Source organism: Cnephaeus nilssonii (assembly GCF_951640355.1).
Source record: "Cnephaeus nilssonii genome assembly, chromosome: 18".
NCBI lineage: Eukaryota > Metazoa > Chordata > Mammalia > Chiroptera > Vespertilionidae > Cnephaeus > Cnephaeus nilssonii.
In genome coordinates this window covers 25757595-25780048 of record NC_137089.1, presented here as the reverse complement: position 1 = coordinate 25780048, position 22454 = coordinate 25757595, and the positions used below count along the sequence as shown (strand labels likewise).

General features: G+C 41.3%; 1 protein-coding gene across 7 annotated transcripts in view; it reads right to left on the bottom strand.

Annotated features, from left to right (window-relative positions):
* Nucleotides 1–22454, bottom strand: part of COLEC10 (collectin subfamily member 10) — a 379304-nt gene that overhangs the window by 115014 nt on the left and 241836 nt on the right. The window lies entirely within an intron of this gene.

Sequence of the window (22454 nt, the reverse complement as noted above, 5' to 3'; positions counted from 1 at the left end):
CTACTTTATAAACAGGAATGTCACTTTACTAATTAGTAAGGAAGATATTGAAAACAGTGAGAATGAACAAGTCTAGTGATCAGAACACACATGTCCAATAACTCTCCTTTTGTGGACTTTCCTAGGAACAAGGCAATTAGAAAACTGAGTTAGTGATAGACAGCTGCTTGATGAGATAGCAGTAAAGGGACTGAGTGTCCTTCAAGGAATTTCATCTTAATTAAAGGAAGATGCACCTCTCTCTAGTGATCAGAACATAGTATTTTGGTCTATGTTTTTGGATAATTAGAGGCTAATTATTAGAAGAAATCTAATTTTTCTCCTTCTAATGTACTTGTATTTATATTAATTTACACTTTATTTTACCAAGTAGGTCCTTTTATACATATTGCATGAACAAAATAAACAAAGTCTTTGCTCCATGGAGCATTAATTTTAGTGGTGAAAAGCAGTCAATTAAATGTGGCATATCATACTTTAAGTAGTTAAAAATAATATTGAGAATAAAAATAAAGAAGGTTAAGGAGGCACAGAACAATGAAGGAATGTCTGTTTGTAGATAGCATGGTCCAGAAAGGCCTCTCTCAAAACATGATGTTGAAGCAAAAGCCTGAATTAAGTGAAAGGGGGACAGGTCACAGATGTATCTGGGACAAGATGACTTCAGGCACAGTGAATCACAGTGCAAAGGCCTTGAGATGGGGCAGTGTTGGGTGGGTTTGAGGAATGAGAAGAAGATACAGGGAGAGTGGTTTAAAATGTAATGGTGCAACACCAGGCGAAGAATCTGGAGTCTATTTGAATAAATAGGAAAGAACTGGAAGGTTTGAAATAGAGTTATGGCAGGACCTGGTTCATGCTTTAAAGTATCTCTTTGACCATTTCATGAAAAATAAACTATAGGAGGATGCAGAAGGCAACTCCTCAGATGACATCCAATGGTCCCTGCTTTCTGGTATTCATGCTTTTGGGTGTGGGCAAAACCTGTGACTTGTTTTAACCAACAGCATATGGTAAAGGTGATAAGATATTGCTTCAGTGATCAGGCTATACTAAACTATTACTTCCATTTGGCTAGAAGACTCTCTTTATTGCTCTCTTGACTTGTGCATTTTGGTGAAACAAGAAACAAAGTTGGAGAAGTCCATATGGCAAAGGAATGTGGATGAAGGTGGCCTCTGTCCAGCAACCAATAAGAGACTGAGACCCTCTGTCCAACAGCTCTTGAGGAACTAACTGACCTTGTCTATAATCATGTAAGCATGGAAGTGAATCTTTCTCTAGTCACACCTTCAGGTGATTGCAGTCTTGTTGGAATCCCTGAAGTGAAGCAGAGGACCCAGATAAGCTGACTCACAGAACTATTGGATAATAGTTGTGGTGAGTTGTTATTAATCAATAGGTAACTAGTATAGGAAAATTGGGTAGAAGCTGGGAAAACAGAAAGCTAGAGCTGTGACCTAGGTGAGAGGCATCAGTGACCAGGAGTAGGGCTGCTGTAGTGACTATGCTGGGAAGTAGATGGATTCTGAAGGCAGAGCTCATAGTCTTGCTCATGTACAACATGTGGACTATGAGAGAAAGAAATGAATTAAGGATAATGGCAAGTTTTTTAGCCAGAGCAACTCAAGCTATTGTTTACTGACCTAGGGAAGACTAGAAGAAAAGGGTTTTGTGGTTTGTTTCTTGTTTTATTTCATCTTTTGGGAAATGAATAGGCGGAAAGGTTGAAAATAAGAGATCTATCTTGTATGTGCCAAGTTTGAGATGACTACTAAACATTTCCAAGCAGGTATTAAGTCTAGAGTTTAGAAGGCCCAGGTTGGGTATACAAATTTGAAAATCACATGACTCATTCTCACATTCCTCTTTGGGAGATGGTAAGAGCAGGTACCCCCAACCCTGGAGAGTAAAGAAGAAAGCAGAGCATGCAACTATTTCTTTACTCAACTCTCTTAGGGCCAAAGATTGAGTGAAACCAGGAGAAGTTACAGAAAAGTCTTCAAATGTCACTACCTAGTGTCTGGTTCCTTCCAATTTGTGGTTTGACTGGGTAGAAAGTGAAGATAAACAAATAAATGAGTGGCAAAGTCAAAAAAGTTTGGTCTTAAACTCGGCATAACTTTTTATACTCAAGAAAATATGGCCACCAAGGGATAAAAAGTTTTGAATCACTGACCAGGTGCCAATTGATGAGGAAGGAGTAGGAGGTAGAATCATGGTATTAGCAACAAACAAATACATTCAGTTTGACCAGTACTTGAGCTATTAAGGGGATGAACTGGGAGTAGGGGTGGGAAGCAGTAATGTAGGAGTTAATTCTAAGGTAATAGAGGTCAGAGTATGGCTTCAGGTGGGAGTGTGGGACCCATGTATCTGAAAGCTTCTGATGTAATTCTCTTTGAGAATTTTTTTATTGTAACATGTGGGTGACACTCTGGTGTTTACATACTGAATAAGGCTCCAAGAGCATCCCTAGAGGGTTGTTACATTTCATTGTCAGAAGTCATTAGGAGATAAGATAAGGACAAATATATATGAAATCATTTCAAAACAACTAATGGATTATCTTCTCTGCTTTGTGAAGCAAGATTGCATCATCTTTAGCATGTCACTTTAAAGGAGTGCTATATGGGCTTTTCAATAACTCAAAGCATTCCAATGTTTTGGTTTACTTTCATGTGGATCCCCAAGGTACCCCACACACAAACATCCATCTTCAGGAATGTCTTACAAGCACATATTAACTCACTTCATTCTTATAATAACTCTACAAGGCAAAATTTATTTTTAATAGGTGATATTGGGGTACAAAGAGGTTAAGTAACCTAATAGCAAGTGCGACCATTGAAAATTTTAACCCAGAATATCTGACTCCATTGTTCCATTGTTCTCAGTACATTATTGTCACAGACTTAATATTTGTGTCTCCCAAAATTAACATGTTGAAGTCATAACCCCAATGGGATGGTATTTGGAGGAAAAGCCTTTTGAAGGTAATTAGATGAGGTCATGAGGGTGGAACTCTAATGATGGGGTTAGTGTCCTTATAAGGATAGGAAGTGACACCAGAGCTTGCTCTCTCTGCCACATGAAGACATAGCAAAAAACTGACCATCTGCAACTCAGGATGTGAGACCTCAATAGAACCCAACCCTGTTGACACCTTGATATTGGGCTTCCAGAGGCTTATTTCAGGTCACCTGGGGACTCAGAACCACATCACCCTCACTCTAGGACTCCAAGTGAAAGGAGAGGCCACAATCTGGAACACTGATGTTACTGAACAGACAATGAATCTGTGAATCTAACCCTGGCTCTTGCAGACTTTCTCCCAGAAGTGACACGTATCAGTTTTGCTTCTATTTCATTAGCCAAAGTCAGTCACTTGGCCGCCACTCTTACTCCCACAAGGGTGAGAAAGTTCAATCTCACCTAGAAGGAGTGGAGAACCAGAGTATTTGTGAACATCTCTATGACTATCATCCACATATTCATTTGCTTATACTTTACTAGAGGCCCAGTGCACGAAATTCGTGCACGGGGGTCCCTCAGCCCAACCTGCACCCTCTACAATCCAGGAGCTCTCAGAGGATATCCTACTGATGGCTTAGGCCCACTCCCCATGGTTCTCTGTTCTCTGCGGGGCCTGGAGGTTTCCCTGCAGCCATGGAGATGAAGCCCCTATGCCCTGCTGTTGCTTTCTGCCTGCTGCCGCCATGTGCCATGTGAAGGAAGCCCCAATGCCTTGCAGTGTGCTCTGTCTGCCAGGCCTGGGAGCTTCCCAGACACGGACACACTAAGGAAGCCCCGATGCCCTGTTGTCCGGGCTCTGTCTGCAGGGCCTGGGGGTGTTCCCACCACCACTGCCCACTAAGGAAGCCCCCAAGCCCCGCTGTCTGGGCTCTGTCTGCCATGTCTGGGGACTTCCCTGCCACTGCCCCACTAAGGAAGCCACCATGCCCAGCTTTGCAGGGCCTGGCGGCTTCCCGGCTGCAGAGATCAGGAAGCCGCCATGCCCTGCTCTGCTGGCACTGGAGTCTTCCCGATCGCCTCAGCGACCATCGGGAAGACTCCATGCCCTGCTCCTCCACCGGCTCCATGTGCACAGGGCCTGGCAGCTTCCCCATCGCTGTGGCGACAAGCCCTGCTCCTCTGCTGGCTCCTGGGCTTCCCGATCGCTTCGCGACAGGCCCTGCTCCTCTGCCGGCTCCTGGGCTTCCCGATCGCTTCGCGACAGGCCCTGCTCCTCCGCCGGCTCCTGGCGGCTTCCCCATCGCCACGGCGACAGGCCCTGCTCCTCCGCTGGCTCTGTGGGTGCAGGGCCTGGCGGCTTCCCGATCGCCGCGGCGACCATCGGGAAGAGGGAAGACCCCATGCCCTGCTCCTCTGCTGGCTCCATGTGCTGGCTCCATGTGTGCAGGGCCTGGCGGCTTCCTGCTGCCGCAGCACTAAGGAAGCAACCATGTTTTTCAGTGCTCTGTTTGCTGGTGGGACAGGCCAGACACTCCAGCAGTGGGGCTCAGGGGACTGGGTGCCGCCATCTTGTGGGTATGGGGGCCGCCATTTTGTCACGGAGTGACGCCTAATTTGCATATTACTTTATTATTAGATAGGATAATTCAGCTGGAACATAGACACTATAACTTATCCTACTTTTCAGTTAAAGATCTCTAGGCGTAGGGTAGTTAACTGAGTCAATTAAGGAAATCAAATGGTGAAGCCCTAATTCAACTGCGATCACTTCACCAACCTATTGAACCTTGCTATTCTCGGAGTCCAGCAAGCTCTGTAAGGGGAGACACAGTAATGTGCCAAGGATGTCTAGGGCCAGATTCATCAAGGGGTTGCACTTGAAATCATTCAACTAAACCTCATAGACTGGCGCCGATGCAAGCAGTGCCTCTTTCTCTTTGTGGGAAGAACTTGCTATTTCTGGAACAGGATGACAGCTACTTATTTAAAGCATTATATACCTGTCACCATCCCTTCCATGGCTATTTCTAAAAGCTACCAGAAAAGGCAATTTATTTATTTGCGTATGGTAGATAACATTCATGGAAATTATTATGAAGTCCATATTTATAACAAAACTATTCTGTGCATAACAAATTTTAGCAGCTCAGACATCAGAGGATTGCAAAAATTAGTCTGTGGCTCACATGTTTCTTTCCACGTAGACAGAGAAAAATATTTCCCGAATACTGAGATTGGGATGTGGGCTTAGCTTGTTGGGGATGAAACATCAGCTGGTTAATGACCTGCAGACTATTTCTGTGGAATAAAATGAGCTTGCTAAAAATACATTTTTGGACTATAACACTGTCACAAACCTTTGAAGTGATCACAGGACACTATCAACTTTTTAGATAATTTACTAGAGCAGGTAAAATAGCCACAGAAACCTACTCCAGCCAACTTGCCTACATGAGGGAATTTATTGTAAGAATCTGGTAGTTCAAAAATCAAAGGATAATGAACTTCCAAACCCTCTGGAAGAAATCAAAACAGTGCAGCTCTGGGAATCAGGTGTAGCCCCATTAGAATTCATGAGCTCCAAATACCATTCTTCTGGGCATTGGGCAGACGGCGGGGGGGGGGAGGAGAGGTGGATGAAGTGGAGGGGGGGTCTCTCCACCCAGATTCTATTCCCAGGATCCTGGGAGAAATGTTCAGAAAGGTATAGTATGGATCATATGCTCACAGTGCCTGGCAAATGTTAGCAGCTCAATAAATTGTTGAACCAGTGAATAAACGAATGGCCAATGTCTCTGGGCCTTAACATCACTCAATTAAAAAAAAAAAAAAAGAAGATTGAATTTGATATCCCTGAGGTCTTCTTTTAGTCTCTATGCAATATTCTTTTTGTTGTTGTTTTAGTCAGAAGACAACATTCTGGCTTTCTGTTGTGTTTATACTTGTGAGGAAAGCAAAGGACATTTTTAAAAAATGTTCATGTGTTCTTGTATATATAGGTAATTTTTAAAATTGGGCTAATGTAGTACCCTCTTCTGCTTCCTTGTTGTGAGTTTCCATGTGTAATCAACTGACACTGAGTACTTTATTAGGGTCCTACTGACTTTTTTCCATAGCCTGGGGCCATCTTGCACTTTTTTTTTTTTTTTCATTAGAACCCCACACATGCTATTTTCAGTAAACCTTCATTTCCTAGGATCTGGTCTTTTTCCATTGAAATCAGACTTTTCCCTGATTTGCTTTTAGATTATATAAATGTTGCCAAATTAGACATGGTTTTAAAAAACCACCACTACCTCTCCTGATGTTGAATTAGTATTTTAGTTTAGCCACCTAGGAGAGAAATATCAACAGTCACTCATTCAAGTGACATACTTTAAAAAAATTTCATCCATCCAGTCATGGCCTGGAAAGAATAAACTGGTTTTGCTATTCACTTGCCTGACCTGACATTGATTTTTCTATTTCCATGACAATAATCCCACAATCAACAAATATCAGTTGAATGCCTATAATTCAAAAAGCAAAGGACTGTGCCAGGGCCTGAGCTTGAGATCCATTAATAACTCCCCACTCTTCTTTTCCTGTTTTGAAGACAGTTGGAGGTTTACCCAGCAACCACACTGTTCACTGCTTCTCCCCTTAGCACACAGAGAATCTGCCATCCAATATGGAGACTGTAAATGCCAGGAACATACTTTCCCAGCCTCCCTTGCATTTAGATTATGGTCATGTGCCCCAACCATGGTCACAGGGGCCTAAAGGGCAGTCTGCTCAGACTATAGTGAGAAATAGAGGAAATAGGACAAGAACATGGTTCTTTTCTGTGATCAAAAAGATTTTGAGAAAGTTGCCTTTTTAATACAGTTGTTTAAGATACTATGCCAAGAAATTTAGCAGCTATCATGCAATTATGAAGGGAAAAATTTAAGAACAAAAACCAATATTCTCAGAAAGGTCAGAATAGCATATAGATGCTTACTTTCCTAGAAATAACTTAGGTTCTCAAAGCTTCTTCTCAAATACAAAGCAACAGTGTCTAGTTGATGTGACCACTTGTCCATCAGTTGGTGGCAGGCAGAGTTCAGTGCCTTTACTAAGAGATGGGCTTTAGGAAAGACAGTGATAGTGGTTGAAAGTTTAAAAGCAGAGGGAAGACTTGGCTGGTGTTGCTCGGTTGGTTAGGTGTCATCCCATGCACCGAACGGTTGCCAGTTCAATTTCAGGTCAGGGTACATGCTCAGGTTGTGGCCTCCATCCCCGGTAGGGGGCATGCAGGAGGTAGCAAGTCTATGTTTTGTTCTCACATCTATGTTGCTGTCTCTTCCTCTCCCTATCTCTCTCTCTAAAAATCAATTTAAGATCTTTTTTAAAAAATGGAATTCTATGCTGCATATAATGAAGCACATATTAATGCACCAGCCTCCTCCTCAAAACCATAAACACCTTAAATGGACATATGGTGTTTTCTTTTCTTTCTTACATCTTAATTCCTCCAGTGCAATGCAGAAAGTTTAGCAGCTTAGCACATAGTAGTTCCTCAATAATTGTTTGTTGAAAGGGGCTGATAGTTATAGAATTTAAATTTTAAACCTCACTGAGTCCTTAGAGATTCTCTAATATAAAATTCTAATTTTACAGGCAAAGTTGATGAGGTCTGAAGAGTTTATAAAACCTTTCCAATTGTAAAATAGGGGCAAAGCTAAAGCTACCATCCAGGCCTACAGTCTCTTAATCCAGTGCTCTTTCTATTCTACAAGAAGGATGAACACATTGGTAATCTAGGCGGACAAAAAGGATATCTGAAAAAAATATAACTAAAAATGCAAGCAGATACAATAAGTGACATGCATTGTTGCAAGATGGGAGAAATGTTTTGGGCTAGGATGGTCAAGATTGACTGTTATATGTGCCAGGCAATACAATAGTCTGGATTCTTGGACTCATTGCCATCATCATTCTGATATCAGATTGGAGAAGTCCTCTCTGACTTTCCAATCTAAATTTGGAAACCACCTCATTTATTCTCTTCACAGCACCTTCAATATTTTCACTTCTCCTAACTTCCCCATGTGACTTTACACATTTATGTGCTTGTTTATCTGTTTATTTAATTTGTACCTTCTCCAGGTAGGCAAAGACCATGTGTATTATACTCCTCACTCCCACAGATACTGACACATAGTAGGCAATCTATATCCAATCAGTCATTAATTTATTCAATGACATCCCAAGTGGTGGAACTATAAAGATGAAAAAGGCAAACAAAAGCTGTGTTCTCCTAGAGCTTATAATCTACTGAGGAGAAAAAGAAAATAGGCAATATAAGCAAAATACTGGATTTTAAGGAACTTCAGATGTTATCAACGTACTAGTAAAGATGCACTATTATGTAACCTTATATTAATTATATTATATTATACATCTTAGAATTGATAAATATAGTATATTGTACATTAGATAACAACAAATGGTATAGTAAAAACAAATGTAGACAAGATGTATTAAGAGAGATTTCTTTGAATTAATGAATGAATTAGATTTTAATTAGGTATGGTGAGATGAGGAATATCAGAGACATGGGTAGTTATAAACAACTGGTATATTATTCAAGAACCAGCCTTGTATTCACATAGTATTTAGTAACTTTAGTGGCAGATATATCCAAAACCCAGCCTGACAATCATTTTTTGTGTGGACTAAAGCAATTTTTGAGTCTCAGATTCCTAATTTGGAAAATGGTTATTATGAAATGCGATATTTGAAATAATGTATGTAGAAAATCCCTGAACGTAATGGATTCAATAAATGGTAACTTTTGTTACCTTATCATTTTATTCAGTAACTCCTGAATTAAGTTCTAGTTAGTTTCCTGTTTGTTTATTTGTTTGCTTGTTTGTTTGAACTGTTGGACCGTCACCTTGACTTGCCAGTTCTGGGTTTTTCCCCAGCTCTCTGTGTTTGTCATTTGCACCTTTAGTTTCAGTGTGTCACTTATCTGTCTCCCCTGCTACACTGTAAATTCCTTGAGCATGACTTCATCACATCCATAATATGCATACTACAGTGCTTGGCACCTAGAAGGTTCTTATAATATTTGTTGACTGAATGTAAGAACAAATGTATTGAATAAAGGGCCTCCTAGGTAAAGGGAAAGTTTTCATTAAAGTCCTGGTGAGGAATGCTGTAGGCATCCATCCATTCACTCAACAACACTTCTTTTGAGTGCTAATTGGCACAAGTTTCAGAATAGAAGACTACTGCTCCTTGGAATACACAGGAATGGCTCATGGAATTCATAGGTCAGTACTCACCTAGGGCTCTCCCAGTCAAACTAGTTAATCTTTACCACAGGCAGTTTACTGCTTTAAGTGTGATTTGGATGCATTGCCCCAGAAGTCCCTTCCCATGGTAAGCTGTTCAACTTTTTAAGACTAAAGAGAATGCAAATGCTTCTCAACATTTTCATATGGGTGCCAGAATTTACATCCATCACTGCCCTGTAGGAGCGGTGGCTTGTAGAAATTACAAAACAACAGGGGGATGATTGGTTTCCGTGCCTCATTTAGACAAGTATGCCACGGAGAGCATGAGCTCAGCTGTAGGCCCACAAGCTCACATGCCAACCTGTAAAGTCATTTCTTTGAAAATGACATAGCTCTTTTTATTTTTTGAGAACTGAGTAGAGCATTAAAAAATTTGCAAAACCAAGCTCCTCATTAAAATCTTGAAGTCTCTCTAGGCAAAAATAACCTTCCTCTGGTTTCACAAGTTAAAGAGCACATTAGAAAGAAATCATTTTAGCTGCCTAAGGGTGATCTTGAGTCCAGCCCCCCTTCTCCCTTCTCCCCCCTCCCTCCAGTGGGCACCAAAGCTAATGACACTTTGACTCAGATAGGTAGCCATCCAAAAAAGATAGAGCTCTAGTGTTAGACTCTCCCTGCGACTCTGGCCTGGGAATAGAGGGAGTAGAAGATGAGAGGAGAGGAAAGCAGGCCAAAAAAATCAACAAACTGCAACCTGTTTCATAGCCAAGCCACTTGATGCTGTTGACTAGTGTCTGCACCATGAAGAGGGGGCCGGCCCCTGTATTGGCTGAGTCACTTGTAGTCTTCCATCTTGGCACCCACACAGAGTCCTCAAATATCAGGCCACGAAAAATTCTAGTAACAGTAGAAAGAACCCTTTAGTCTATAGAAGCTTACTGTCAGATGCTAGATAATGGCTTGGATTGAGGTAAGCAGAAACAGCTAGCAAAATATGATGGACTATGGAAGTTTTGAAAGAATCTAGAGTTATGTTATTTAATTTCGAGTTCACCTCTTGTTAACGGTGCCACCTTAGACTGGTCACTGGTCCTCTCTGAATGCTGGTTTTGTCTTAATAGAAATATCAATAATACTTTAACCTATCTACCTGTTGGTTATTGGGGAGGTCAAATGATTAAATAATCAAATGATAACTTGGAGATTTAAAAGCACTGTACAGATGTTGGATTTTGTCTTAGGGCTTAAATTACAAAATAATATGTATTTCAGATATGTATTAAAGGTATCATGACAATATAGATACATTTTATGAATGAGACATCATTCTTATTTAAGCTTTGGATCCAGCTTGGATGAAAAGCAGGTTCTGTTTCCAAACCATTAGCTTTGCACAGTAGTCCATAGCGGATCCCATCTTGCCCCATCCCCTTCCTCCCAATCCTTCTCTGGGTGTCAACAGGACAATCTCTTGATCTTCTGCTTTAATTGCAATGTGTATGACATGGCTAGGCATATATGAGGCAAAAATGAGGCAAATAATGGCTTCTTTCTGTATCACACTCCCTTTCCCTAAGGACAAAATAAAGTATGAAAAAGTACTTAACAAGAACAAAGCGGTTTACCCATGGTGCCTTAAGCATAGTTCTGATCAATTCAAAAACCTTTTAAGCTCCACTGTCCATTAAACAACAGTAGCACCTGGCATTCAAAAGCATCCACACTTTTCCTTCAGCTCCTTCCTTTTCTGCAGCCCTAGCACCAATGACAAGATCCTCTCAGCGGTGCTGCTCACCTTCCTTCTGTTGGGACCATTTCAAAGCACCCATGCTTCCCGCACCACCATCACCAACACACACCCCACATCCACAGTCCTCTGGGCCTTCAATAGCCTTGATTTTCCTGCCAGGAATCCATTTCCTTCTCATATCTGCCTCTCAAAAGCCTGCCAATTTTTCAAAGCACCTGCCTTTCAGGAGCCTTTCCAGATGCTATCCCTCACGAACCCCATTTCAAATGTATCCTTCTGACCCCATAAATGCCTGAAGACTTCATACCATACTTGCATCATTACGCCTCTGATCTCCTGCACCACTTCTGCTTTGTAACTTTTTGTGTAATGGTATAGGCCAAGCTCTGATTAAGAAATCAGATGATAACCTCTCAGAAGGCAAGGAAGACAAACACATGGACATCCACCTTTGGTAGGTTTCTGAGTCAGGATAGAAAGACTGAGTTAGGGAAAAATCCGGACAAGTGAGTGAGGAAGTAGAACCTGACAACAAGAGCAGATGAGCTGCTAGGTCCTCTCACTAAAGCCTCACCTCCATGTATGCGCATGACCAAAAGGAGCAGGTTTATGGCAGGAAACCCCTGAGTGCAGGCGGAAATCAACAACAACAAGGACTGCTCAAACCAGACCAATCCAAGATGGAGGAAATATTGACCAGAGAACAATCCCAAACAAAGCTCAGTATACCATCAGTATAGGGAAAACAGACACCACAAGTAGAAGGGGAAATGAAGGGATCTAATGGACCATATTAGGAACAAAACCCTTCCCAACCAGAAGGTGGAGTCATAATTTGGCTCCACAAAGCTTAAAAACAACCCACCCCTGAAAACACATAAAATCCCAAGAACTGACTGACCATTCACTCAGCTCACTTGTGAGTTCCCCTGCCTCCACTCAGATGTCTACTTTTGTTCCTTTCCCAGCAGGCAGTGGCTGCACCCATATCCTGGCCTCTTCTTCTCTGCTGGAGTAACACTTGCTTTCCTTCTCACTCCACCTTTGAATTCTTTCCTGCAGGAGTCAAAAGCCTGCAGGTCCCAGACCTTGCAGGGCAGGACCAGCCCCCGGCCTCTGAACTGGCCCAGTGACATTTCCACGGTGCTTAGCACAGGGCTGAAGACACTGCAGGCACTCCTGACACTGAGGTTCCAGCTGATGTGACTGCCATGGTTGCGGGGAGATTTTCTGCTTTGAGTATCTGGTTTATACTTTTAAATAGGCAGTTACTGTAGCATGAACATTCTTTGAAACTATAAAATTTCTCCATTCAATGGCCTAGACAGCCGTGTCCACACGGCACAGGGTACAATCATTCTAAAGGAACGCATCAGTGAATTTGATTGCAGATAGGCGCTGATGTTTGTGGAGAGTGTTGCTCTAAGTGCCTTGCCTATATTTTCCCATTTAATACTGGGAACAATCTAAGAAGTGAACAATATTAGAAGGAGAAACTGAGACACGGAGAAATGACAGGATACAGAGCAAGGCAGCAAGGATTCAAATGTAAGCAGTCCTGCCTCAGAGCCAGAGCAACACCCGGCTCCATTGTCTTCACTCAAATGACTTGACCACAGTTGCTACTAAACTGCCAGATCTTCATCCTGTGTTACCTAAGCCTTATCTTTAAAAAGAAAAGGCCCCAGGAAAACCCCCCTTCCACACTTCCTACTGTGCCTGCCCTTGGGACTTCTGCTTTTGTGTTCCTTTCATCTCCTCCACATCAGAGCTTCCTTCCAATGTAAATTGTGGTAAGTACCAGGTAGTTCAGAGCCCAAGGTGCCACTGAATCAGCCAGTGTTTGTTGCTCCCTGTAACAAATATCTCTTTGAGACTCTAGAATGACTCAATCACACATCCCACACCTGCCAGGCAGAATCAGCTGCCCACCCGGAGATTTGAGCTGTTGTGAGAATACACAGTCTCAAAGGGCGAGGCCATTTATAGACGTGGTGAGTATAATGGTGCACTAGTTAGGAGAAAACAATCCCCATTTATATAAATGCATTTTAGAAAATTCAGGATCAGTATCCTGGACCAGAAGCCAGGAAATATAAATATTGAAATATGGCAAATGATGATAAACCAATATTATTATTAACCGAGGTACAAACATCTCTTTAAAACAGAGCAGCAAAAAGTTTCATCATATTTCAAGTCAATGTCTCTTCTGGAGTCATAGGCCATGAACCTTCTGAAATTGAATGCAAAATTTATGTGTACCTACGTACAGTTTTCTGGGCAGAAGACCTGCCGCTTTCATGAACTTGAAAGCCCCAGCCATGAGTCTTTCTCATGCCAGGAAAGTGATCCTGCTAGACACCGACTGGAGTTAGAGCCACTAAATCATCATTTCTAGGTCCAGCCTTTGGTCTTATTGTGCAAAACCCTTCCAACTGGTCTGGGTTAGAAGTGCAAGTGTGCTTTGCCTCTATGGGAACTCTTCCCGGCAGAAACAATGCATCTTTTGAGAGAAGAAATCAAAGCACAGACAATGTCCTTCCTACCACGACCCAAAATGTGACCTTGACTATTCTCAAGTTCCATTGCTCTCACCAGTCCAATGCTCACTGACTGCATGTGGCGCCCACAGAAATATGAACCTTCAAAGGCCATTACATGTACCCAAGGGGGAACTGTAGTGACAGAACTTGGGCTGCTTTGCACACTGTTTATATTCCTCCAGAGCCAAACCCCATCCTTTCTCTCATCCTTTCTCTGAAGTCTAGGCTATTCCCCTGCACACAGCTCCTTTTCTCTGTTCACTTCCTGGCTCTGGATTCCTGCTATTATGTCTGTAATTTATTTTAATATTTTAGCAAAGCATTTTCTTACACACACATTAGTCAGGTTAATTTATACTCTACAGGTAGAGAGTTGCGTTAGCCAGGATTCCCTTTTTCCCAGAAGGAGAATTAGCATTTCACCTGAAGGTCCATATTCCAGGGATCCAACCCTGCTCCTCTCCCAACACTAGAGACTTTGTTACTTAGCATAATTATGGTAAAATGGGCTCTCATTGGTGAAATGTGTGTATTCAAGGCATGAGATTGGCCAAAGCATACAATCTTAATAGGAGTGATATGTCCTGCAAGTGGGCAAAATTTGTTTTGGGAGAGGGAGGGTGAAAAAGAGTCTGAGCTTTTATAAGAGTTTATTCATAGTCCCCCAAAACAAAACCCTACATGAAAAAAATCTTACACCCAATATTTAATTTCTTACCTTAAATTAACTTAAAATTTTCTTCTGTGAGGGTAATACAGAAAAAAAAAGTAGAGAAATATCGGGCTAAAGTATTTTAACATCCTCTACAGCAGGCGTCCTCAAACTACGGCCCATGGGCCACACGCGGGTGTTTTTGCCGTTTTGTTTTTTTACTTCAAAATAAGATATGTGCAGTGTGCATAGGAATTTGTTCATAGTTTTTTTTAAACTATAGTCCGGCCCTCCAATGGTCTGAGGGACAGTGAACTGGCCCCCTGTTTAAAAAGTTTGAGGACCCCTGCTCTACAGCCTCTTCAGAATACAGAATGTAGCCAATTCTTTACCTTTTATTTTTAGGATCAGTGAGTATGATGTTAGCTGTGGCTTGTCATATATGGCCTTTCAATACCTGATTTATTATGATATTATGATGTTGAATTTTTGTCAAATTCTTTTTCTGCATCTCTTGAAATGATCACATTTTTTATCCTTTATTTTGTTAATGTGGTGTATTGCATTTATAGATTTATAGATGTTGAATCATCTTTGCATTCCAGGGACAAATCCCACTTGATTTATAAGTATCCCTGTCTGACTTCAGCATTGGGGTAATGCTGGCCTTGTAAAATTAATTTGGGAGTATTCCTTTCAATTTTTTGGAAGAGTTTTAGATGTATTGGTATAAATATATTCTTCTTTAAGTGTTTGGTAGAATTCACCTATGATTCTATCTGCTCCTGGGCTTGTATTTGTTGAAAGATTTTTTATTACTATTTCAAACTCCTTACTAGTAATTGGTCTGTTCAAAGTTTCTTTTTCTTCCTGATTCAGTCTTGGTATGCTTCTATGAATTTTCTCCTTTCATCCAGGTTGTCCAGTTTGTTGGCATATAGTTGTCTGTAGTAGTGTCTATGATTATTTGTATTTCTATGCTATCAGTTGTTATGCTCCAACAGATTTTCTTCCCTGGTTTTGTTAATGGTGTCCCTTCAGTTGAGTATTAAATAACTTCACTCCACTCTTTAGCTTAATATTAACCTGAAAAAACTCTTTTAAGCTCAGCCTATTGTTTCAGAAAGCAATTCTCTCTCATGAAAACTATCTATCTCATCAAAACCTTTGTTTCTGTTTGTTTTAGTTAAAGGAGGGAGTTTCCCAGATAGAAGCACCTAATTGATTATTAAGAGAATAGTTCTAAGGGTTCTTAGCTATCATATTTTCATCAGCCAGGTGCAAATTGTATGGGGGTTGGGAGTGGAGGAGAATCTTTGAATTGACACTAGAGATGAACAAATTGCCTGAAGGATTTTTGAAGAGGAACTCTGAGTGGGCAGGTAGTACTCTTTAACACTCTTCTGATATAAACTTCAGAAGCCTCCAGGTGAGCGGTTGTTTGGGATTGCATCCCTGTTTAATTAAGGAACCAATTTCTTGGGACTGAGTAGACATTTTATGGGTATCTGAGTTTCAGGAAACCCCAGTTGAAGTGACTGGGGTGACTGGCAGACAAGGTCAAAGTGTTTATAGGCAAGGAGAGATGTCTCTTCCTCTGGATGCAGAGAACAACAGAAACTTTATAATAGTCTGTTGAGATTTTTGTTCCTTTCCCCAATAATTCCTACCCAGAAGTATCATGAATTTGGCTCAGTCCTTGACACAAATTTCAAAGAGAAAATTGTGATGTGTGTAGCATGTGCAGAAAGGCTTGACCTGTGTTTTCCTCTGCTCAAGTGGGCAGGGTATACTATGCTATGTAATGTAATAGAACTCTTCCATTAAAAGACTTCATCAAAGAATGACAAAGATTTCCTCCCTGCTTGTAGCTTGCCAACCTCCTACAGCCAGAGAAGCCAGAATCTGTAAATGGGTGATGCGTTTTAGAAAGTTATGTAGCATAAATCACAACTGCTTGAACTACGGAGGCTATTTTATCAGATTGAGGAATTCAGAAAAGGAGAAAGGAAATTTGAGGAAGAGAAAAAGAGTGATTATTACAGTTATATGTACACTAGAGGCCCGATGCACGAAGATTCGTGCAAGAATGGGCCTTCCTTCCCCTGGCTGCCAGCACTGCCTTCGCTCCGACCAGAGCCACCTTTCAGCCTTCCCATGCTGCCCAGAGGCCCGGAGCGGCTGCATATGTAAATTAACCTGCCATCTTTGTTGGGTTAATTTGCATACTCACTCCTGACTGGCTGGTGGGCATCACAAAGGTACGGTAAATTTGCATCTTACTCTTTTATTAGTGTAGATAACATTTACTGAGCATTATGTAGCAAGTATTCAAAAGCCTTCATTCCCTTAAAAATTAAGCATGAGATTATGAGCCTGAAAGAGGAGAGTAGAACTATATTACTATGGATTCCATTGTGTCCTGTCCTCCCAATGCATATACTAAAATCCTAATTCCTAATGGGACTGTGTCTAGAGATAAGGCTGTTAGGAGGTAATTAAGGTTTAATGAGGTCATATGATGGAGTTCTAATTTGACAGGATTGGGTTGCCTTACAAGAGGAAGAGAGAGAAAATTCTACACGGTGAGATGTGTCCACCCACAAGCCAGAAAGAGAGGACTTGCCAGGAGCTGGCACCCTGACCTCAGACTTGCAGCCTCTAAAACTGTGAGAAAAGAATTGTCTGCTGTTTAAGCCATCCAGACAATGGCATTTTGATGTGGCAGCCCCAGCTGACTGAGGCATCTTCCCACCCTCCACTTCTCTTGGGCTGACAGCAGTTGCTAAGAGGCTCTCTTTATAGACCTCAATTTGAAGAACCAGACTTCCCACTTAAAAAATGCAGTGCTTTTTCCAATGCCACGTGATATGGGTGACAGGACATAAGTCACTATCCCTCCAAAAGTGGTAAGCTCAATATTAAGGATATTAATAAGGAATTTGGGAGATGATTTGACAAAAACTATCAAAATGCAAATTACATGTGCTTTTGTCCCAATGTCATTTCAAAAATTTATCCTAAAAGAGTCCACTTACATAAGTGTACAAAAATGTATGCATAAGGATGCTCATTGCCGTATTGTTTGTAACAGAAAAAAATACTGTAAGCAATTAAATTATCCATAGGTAGAGTACTAGAATAATTATGGCACATTCAGACACTAGACTAGAATATGGTGCTACAGTGAAAAAGAATGAGACATTTCTATATATGTGTAGTCTGTTTGCCCCTATAAAACCATCCCTTGTATCGTAGGAGAGCCCATGAATGCATGCCCATGCCACATTACCAGGTTCCCATGTCTGCTGGCTCCTGTCTGTGTTTGGCCACTGGAAAGCTCCGGCAGGAGATTTGAGGGGCAATGTTTTTAAAAGTAACTCTGTTCAGAGCTCAGATCCCACTGGACAAAGCCACTGTGGTTCCAGCTTCCTCCAGGTGAGCCAGGCCCCTAACTCATTCCTTTGCCAGTGGAGGTAATAGCTTTATGCTGTTACTTAGTTCTTGGTTGCCTCCCCATCCTCTGTTTGACTTCTCGGGAATTCTATAACCTGAGTAACCAATTCCATACATTAAGTTCTCTCTTTTGAAGATCTCAGACACAAGTATGCTGCTTTTTGCATGAAATAACAGGATATCTGTGCAAAAGCACCTGTTTGTTTATGACATAAAAGATCAGACAAGAATCATTAGCAGTAGTGGCTTTTGTAGAGGGGCAGTGGAGGTCTGATATGAAATGAACATTGACCCTCCACAGTATATATGTAAATGCTATTTTATTTTTTTAACCATATGCAGGCATTAATTTTAAAAAAAACCTAGTTAAGCTAATAAAAATACTTTTCAATTTATGTTGTGATACTTAGTTTCAGAAGGCTTTCTCTTGAATGTCCATGTTTGAACCTATGACTTTAGCTGTTGGCAGGGTGGAGATTAGAGAATTTCTACCCCACAAAAGCTAAAATAAGCATATCGCTCTCCAGTGCTTCCTACACTATCTTCTCACCACTAGTTAGCACACTCATTGTACAGAGGTCTGGTTTAAAATCACACTGGGTCAGGTACTCTTACTGTAATCTATTTCTTTCCCAGTAGCTCACAGTCCTGTTTATAATTACAAATCTGTGTGACTGTTTGATTAATGTCAGTTGCCAATGAAAGGTTTATTGTAGTGGATGGGTGACCATGCTTGAGTCACACAAACATTGTGTGGGGACCCGGAACCAGCACCAACTGACCCTCTGGTCTGACACTTTCAACAGATCCTTCAGCAGCTGGTGACTTACTCAACCAGGAAGTGCTTCAGCCATGCAACCTTGCCTTACTGTACATTACTTTTTTAAAGCAAGTACACAACCATATTTGTACATAGTCTATCACACCTTAAAAGTCAAATAGTTTTTGTCTAGACTATTAATACAGTTAAAATTGTGTTTGTTAATGAAGAAACTGACAAACATTAATCTAATAAATGAAAATCAATAGGCTAGGTGCATGACATTTCTCCTCTTTTCCTTCTGTGCCTTCTATGGAATCAGGAAATGCTTCATTTTAATAGCAGTGTAATAACAAGGAATATGCTCTTGTTCTTCAAGTTAATAACCCTTTCACACTCATAACCTCAGGATTTATATTTCCAATTTTTCAGGTGAGGGAGCTTAGGTGTCAGATGTTCTAGATATCTGATCAGCCATTCAGAGCCCACACCTTGCCCCCACATGACCTACTAGTAAATTAATTCCTGTCCTGAGTTTCCATGATGATGATGGTTACAAATGCCCTTCTGTATCAGGTGTGTTTCTGCTGTGCTGTAGAGATCAGGTGCTTTCTTGTGGGAGTTCCCAATTGTCAGGCACCTTTAAGCCTTAAGAGTGGCTGGAATGGAGGCAAGTTCAATCAGAGATATGAGTTCGGTGAGAGGACTGACTCAGAAGAATTCAGGGAAGAGAAGATGAGGATTATCTGATGAGGTATCACCTGGAAAGTCAGCATCACACATAGCTGGTGCCCAGAAACATAGAGTTAAATGGATGAGACACTGTTTAATGTCACTGATGACCTCTGCCAATGAGGGATCTGTCATAGGAAGATGAATGCAGTCTGCCAAGTTAGTGTTCATACGTCCCCCCTCACCCCCTGTGGATTCAGTCTGGAGTCCCTGAGTCCATTCCCATTCAAGCTTAAGATGAACTCTAGCTTCAGAGTGTTCAGGGGCTGCAGCACACAGTAGTGGGTCACATGGGAAGACCCAGGGGGATGGCCAGATTGCTCCAGGAAATGAAATGATGATAACTCATAGTGTCTGTTTCCTGTCAGTGGGTGATTAATAAACTGCCTACAGTTAGGCCCTGAAATACAGAGTCAATACACAGTCTATTTTGTGACTCTAGATAAATGGTGTCCCAACTTTTCCCAAAATTACAGCTAATTACCCGCACACACACACACACACACACACACACACAACAACCACCAATGTTAATATTAGCATTTATCAAGTAATTACAGAGAGCCAGAAGGCTGAGCTAAGAGCTTCATTCCTGCCCTGAGGAGCTGAGAATCTAGACTTCACCTTGTGCTCATATAAATGTCCCAAAGATAAGAAAAATAACAGCTAATAATTAATGAGCACCCACTATGTGGTAGACATATTTTAAGTCCTTTATGTATTTTATCTGATTTAATCTTCATAATAATCCTTATAATATTTATTATATTAATAAATAAACATAAATAAACTAAACATAAAGGCAAATGGGTTACATAAAACTTGCCTGAGGTCATAGAGCTAGGAAGTAGTAGAGCTAGGATTCAAATCTATGTGGCTGGCTCCAGATCAGTTTCTTAGGTACTCCCCTGGACCAGTGATGTTCAACCTTTTCTATCTCATGGCACACATAAAGTAATTACTAAAATTCTGCAGCACACCAAAAAATATATTTTTTGTTGAGCTGAAGGAAACACTAGGTATAATTTTGATTCATTCACACTGGATGGCTATTGTTGTGTTGGCTGTTGTCATGTTTTTATTTGACAATCTAAGGGGAAAGAGGTCAGTGCCCCTGACTAAATTCTCAGGTGTTGCATTGTTTGAAAAATTCTTGTGGCACACAGGCTGAAAATAGCTGCCCTAGATAATTGTAGCTATAATTTAGTAAATATGTCCTATGGGCCAGTCACTGTGCTAAGTTACCATACATGCATTAGTTTACTTAATTCTCACAATTAATGATTAACTTTCTTTATAAATGTTTTCATTTGTTCCCTCCCACATTTCTATAATATCAGTATTATTTTTATCTAATAGATGAGAAAACTGAGGCTTAGAGTCACATGAAACTTTTCTGGGGTTAATATTGCAAGATTCAATCCTTGATCAGTTTTCTCCAAGTTTGACTCCTATGTAATAGCATTATATTATAGATAAAAAGGGGGCCACATGCTAAACTTGACCTGCTCAGGGGAGGCCTGCATGGTGGGCCTTAAAAACTCAGAGACTGAAAGTAACCACAGAGGATGGCCTGAACTTAAAACTTCCTAACCAAAAGTGGGTCCTAGGGATAGGCCTTAGCTTCCTTGACAAAGGTCAATCTTTACTTAAGTGAGCCTGTCTATTGTCTTTTGCATCTTAGATAACATACTAGTACCTTTGAAATGCCAGAATAAACTGACTTTCCAGACCCTTCAGAGCACAATCATCAGAGCAGACCACAGAAGTTCTTATTGTTACTTTGTCCCCTGTTTACCATCTCTGAGTGCTGTAAATCTTTACTATCTTGTATCCACAAAATGTAAAAGAAGTATGTGTCTCTGTTTTACTTTCCATCCAACCCTAGAGATTTCCCTGCTTCGCTTTCTCTCTCTCCCTTAACCTACCTCCCATGGCGTTCATGTAACCTCCTTACATCTCGTCCTTTGATTCTAATGTATAAAATAAGCTGCAATACTGCCATTCTCTGGAGCACTTTTTTCAAACCATTGAGACTCTGCTCTCTAGCCATTGTGGTCAGTTTGGCTCAAATACACTCATAAAAATTATCTACATGTTTGAATGTTTCTTACATCGATGATATATTTCAAGAAAAAATGTCTTCAAATGATAGCCTAGACAAACATTATCCTAATAAAAACAATAATACTGCCATTTATATAATGTTTCACCACTCACATTTGAAGTTACTCAACTCTCACTTTAAGTCTAAGTGTTAGTAGGGCAGGTTGTAGATGTCAAAACTGAAGTTCAAAAGTTGAGGGACAAGTCTGGAGTCTGACAACTCTGTCCTCACTTATTTATTGACCTTCATTTACTCACTAATTCACATAAAACAAACAAACAAACAAACCCACAAAACATGCACCTGGCCCCAGTGCCTCAGTGATTGAGCGTCAACCTATGAACCAGGAGGTCCTGGGTTCGATTATTAGGGCACATATCTGGGTTTCGGGCTTGATCCCTAGTGTGGGTGTACAGGAGGCAGCCGATCAATGATTCTCTCTCATGGTGGATGTTTCTATCTCTCTCTCCCTCTCCCTTCCTCTCTGTAATCAATAAAAATATATATTAAAATAAACAACACAGCAACACAGCATGGTGTTATGTTCTGACATTGGAGAGATAAAGATGAGTACAATCTTCTGTCTTTCTAAACTCCACAATCATAGCAGAAGGCTGACATTCTTTTCCTCTAAATATTTTCTTATTCGTCTAGGGACCCACTTTGAAATCCTAAGTGGAACCATGCCCATTTAAAGGGGCAGAAGCTCTGATCCCTGTTGGCCATAACTGCCCCTTTTCCTGATTCCTCACCTTTTATCCTTGAACTTGGTGAAGAGCAGAACTTGCCCTTTAGGACCAAAAGTCAGAGACGTTCCTTGCAAGTGGTCTATGCAACCTGGGGGATTAATGATTAAAAAACTCCCCATGTTCTGAGACAATGTGGTGCATAAATGAGAGGTCTTGACATTGGATCTCTTAGAAACCGCAGAAGAAAGGGTTAGGATGAGAGCGATAAAGTGTCTGGGATGAACCTAGGCTGTGCCCAAATCTTGGCTGAATGGGACTGTCAGGGCGGAGGAGCCCTAGCGGCTCCCAGCGTGCGCCCAGCCTTCCCACCGCCGGTCTCCGCTGCCAGGAGGCCGCCCGCTGGCGGGAAGGGGCCTGAAAACCTCAGAGCCCAGCAGAGACAGAAGAGCCTTGTTCTGCAGTCTGAGGGCTCCCCCCCCCCCCACGCCGCCCCCGGCTCCCAGGGGTCAGACATCCCCTC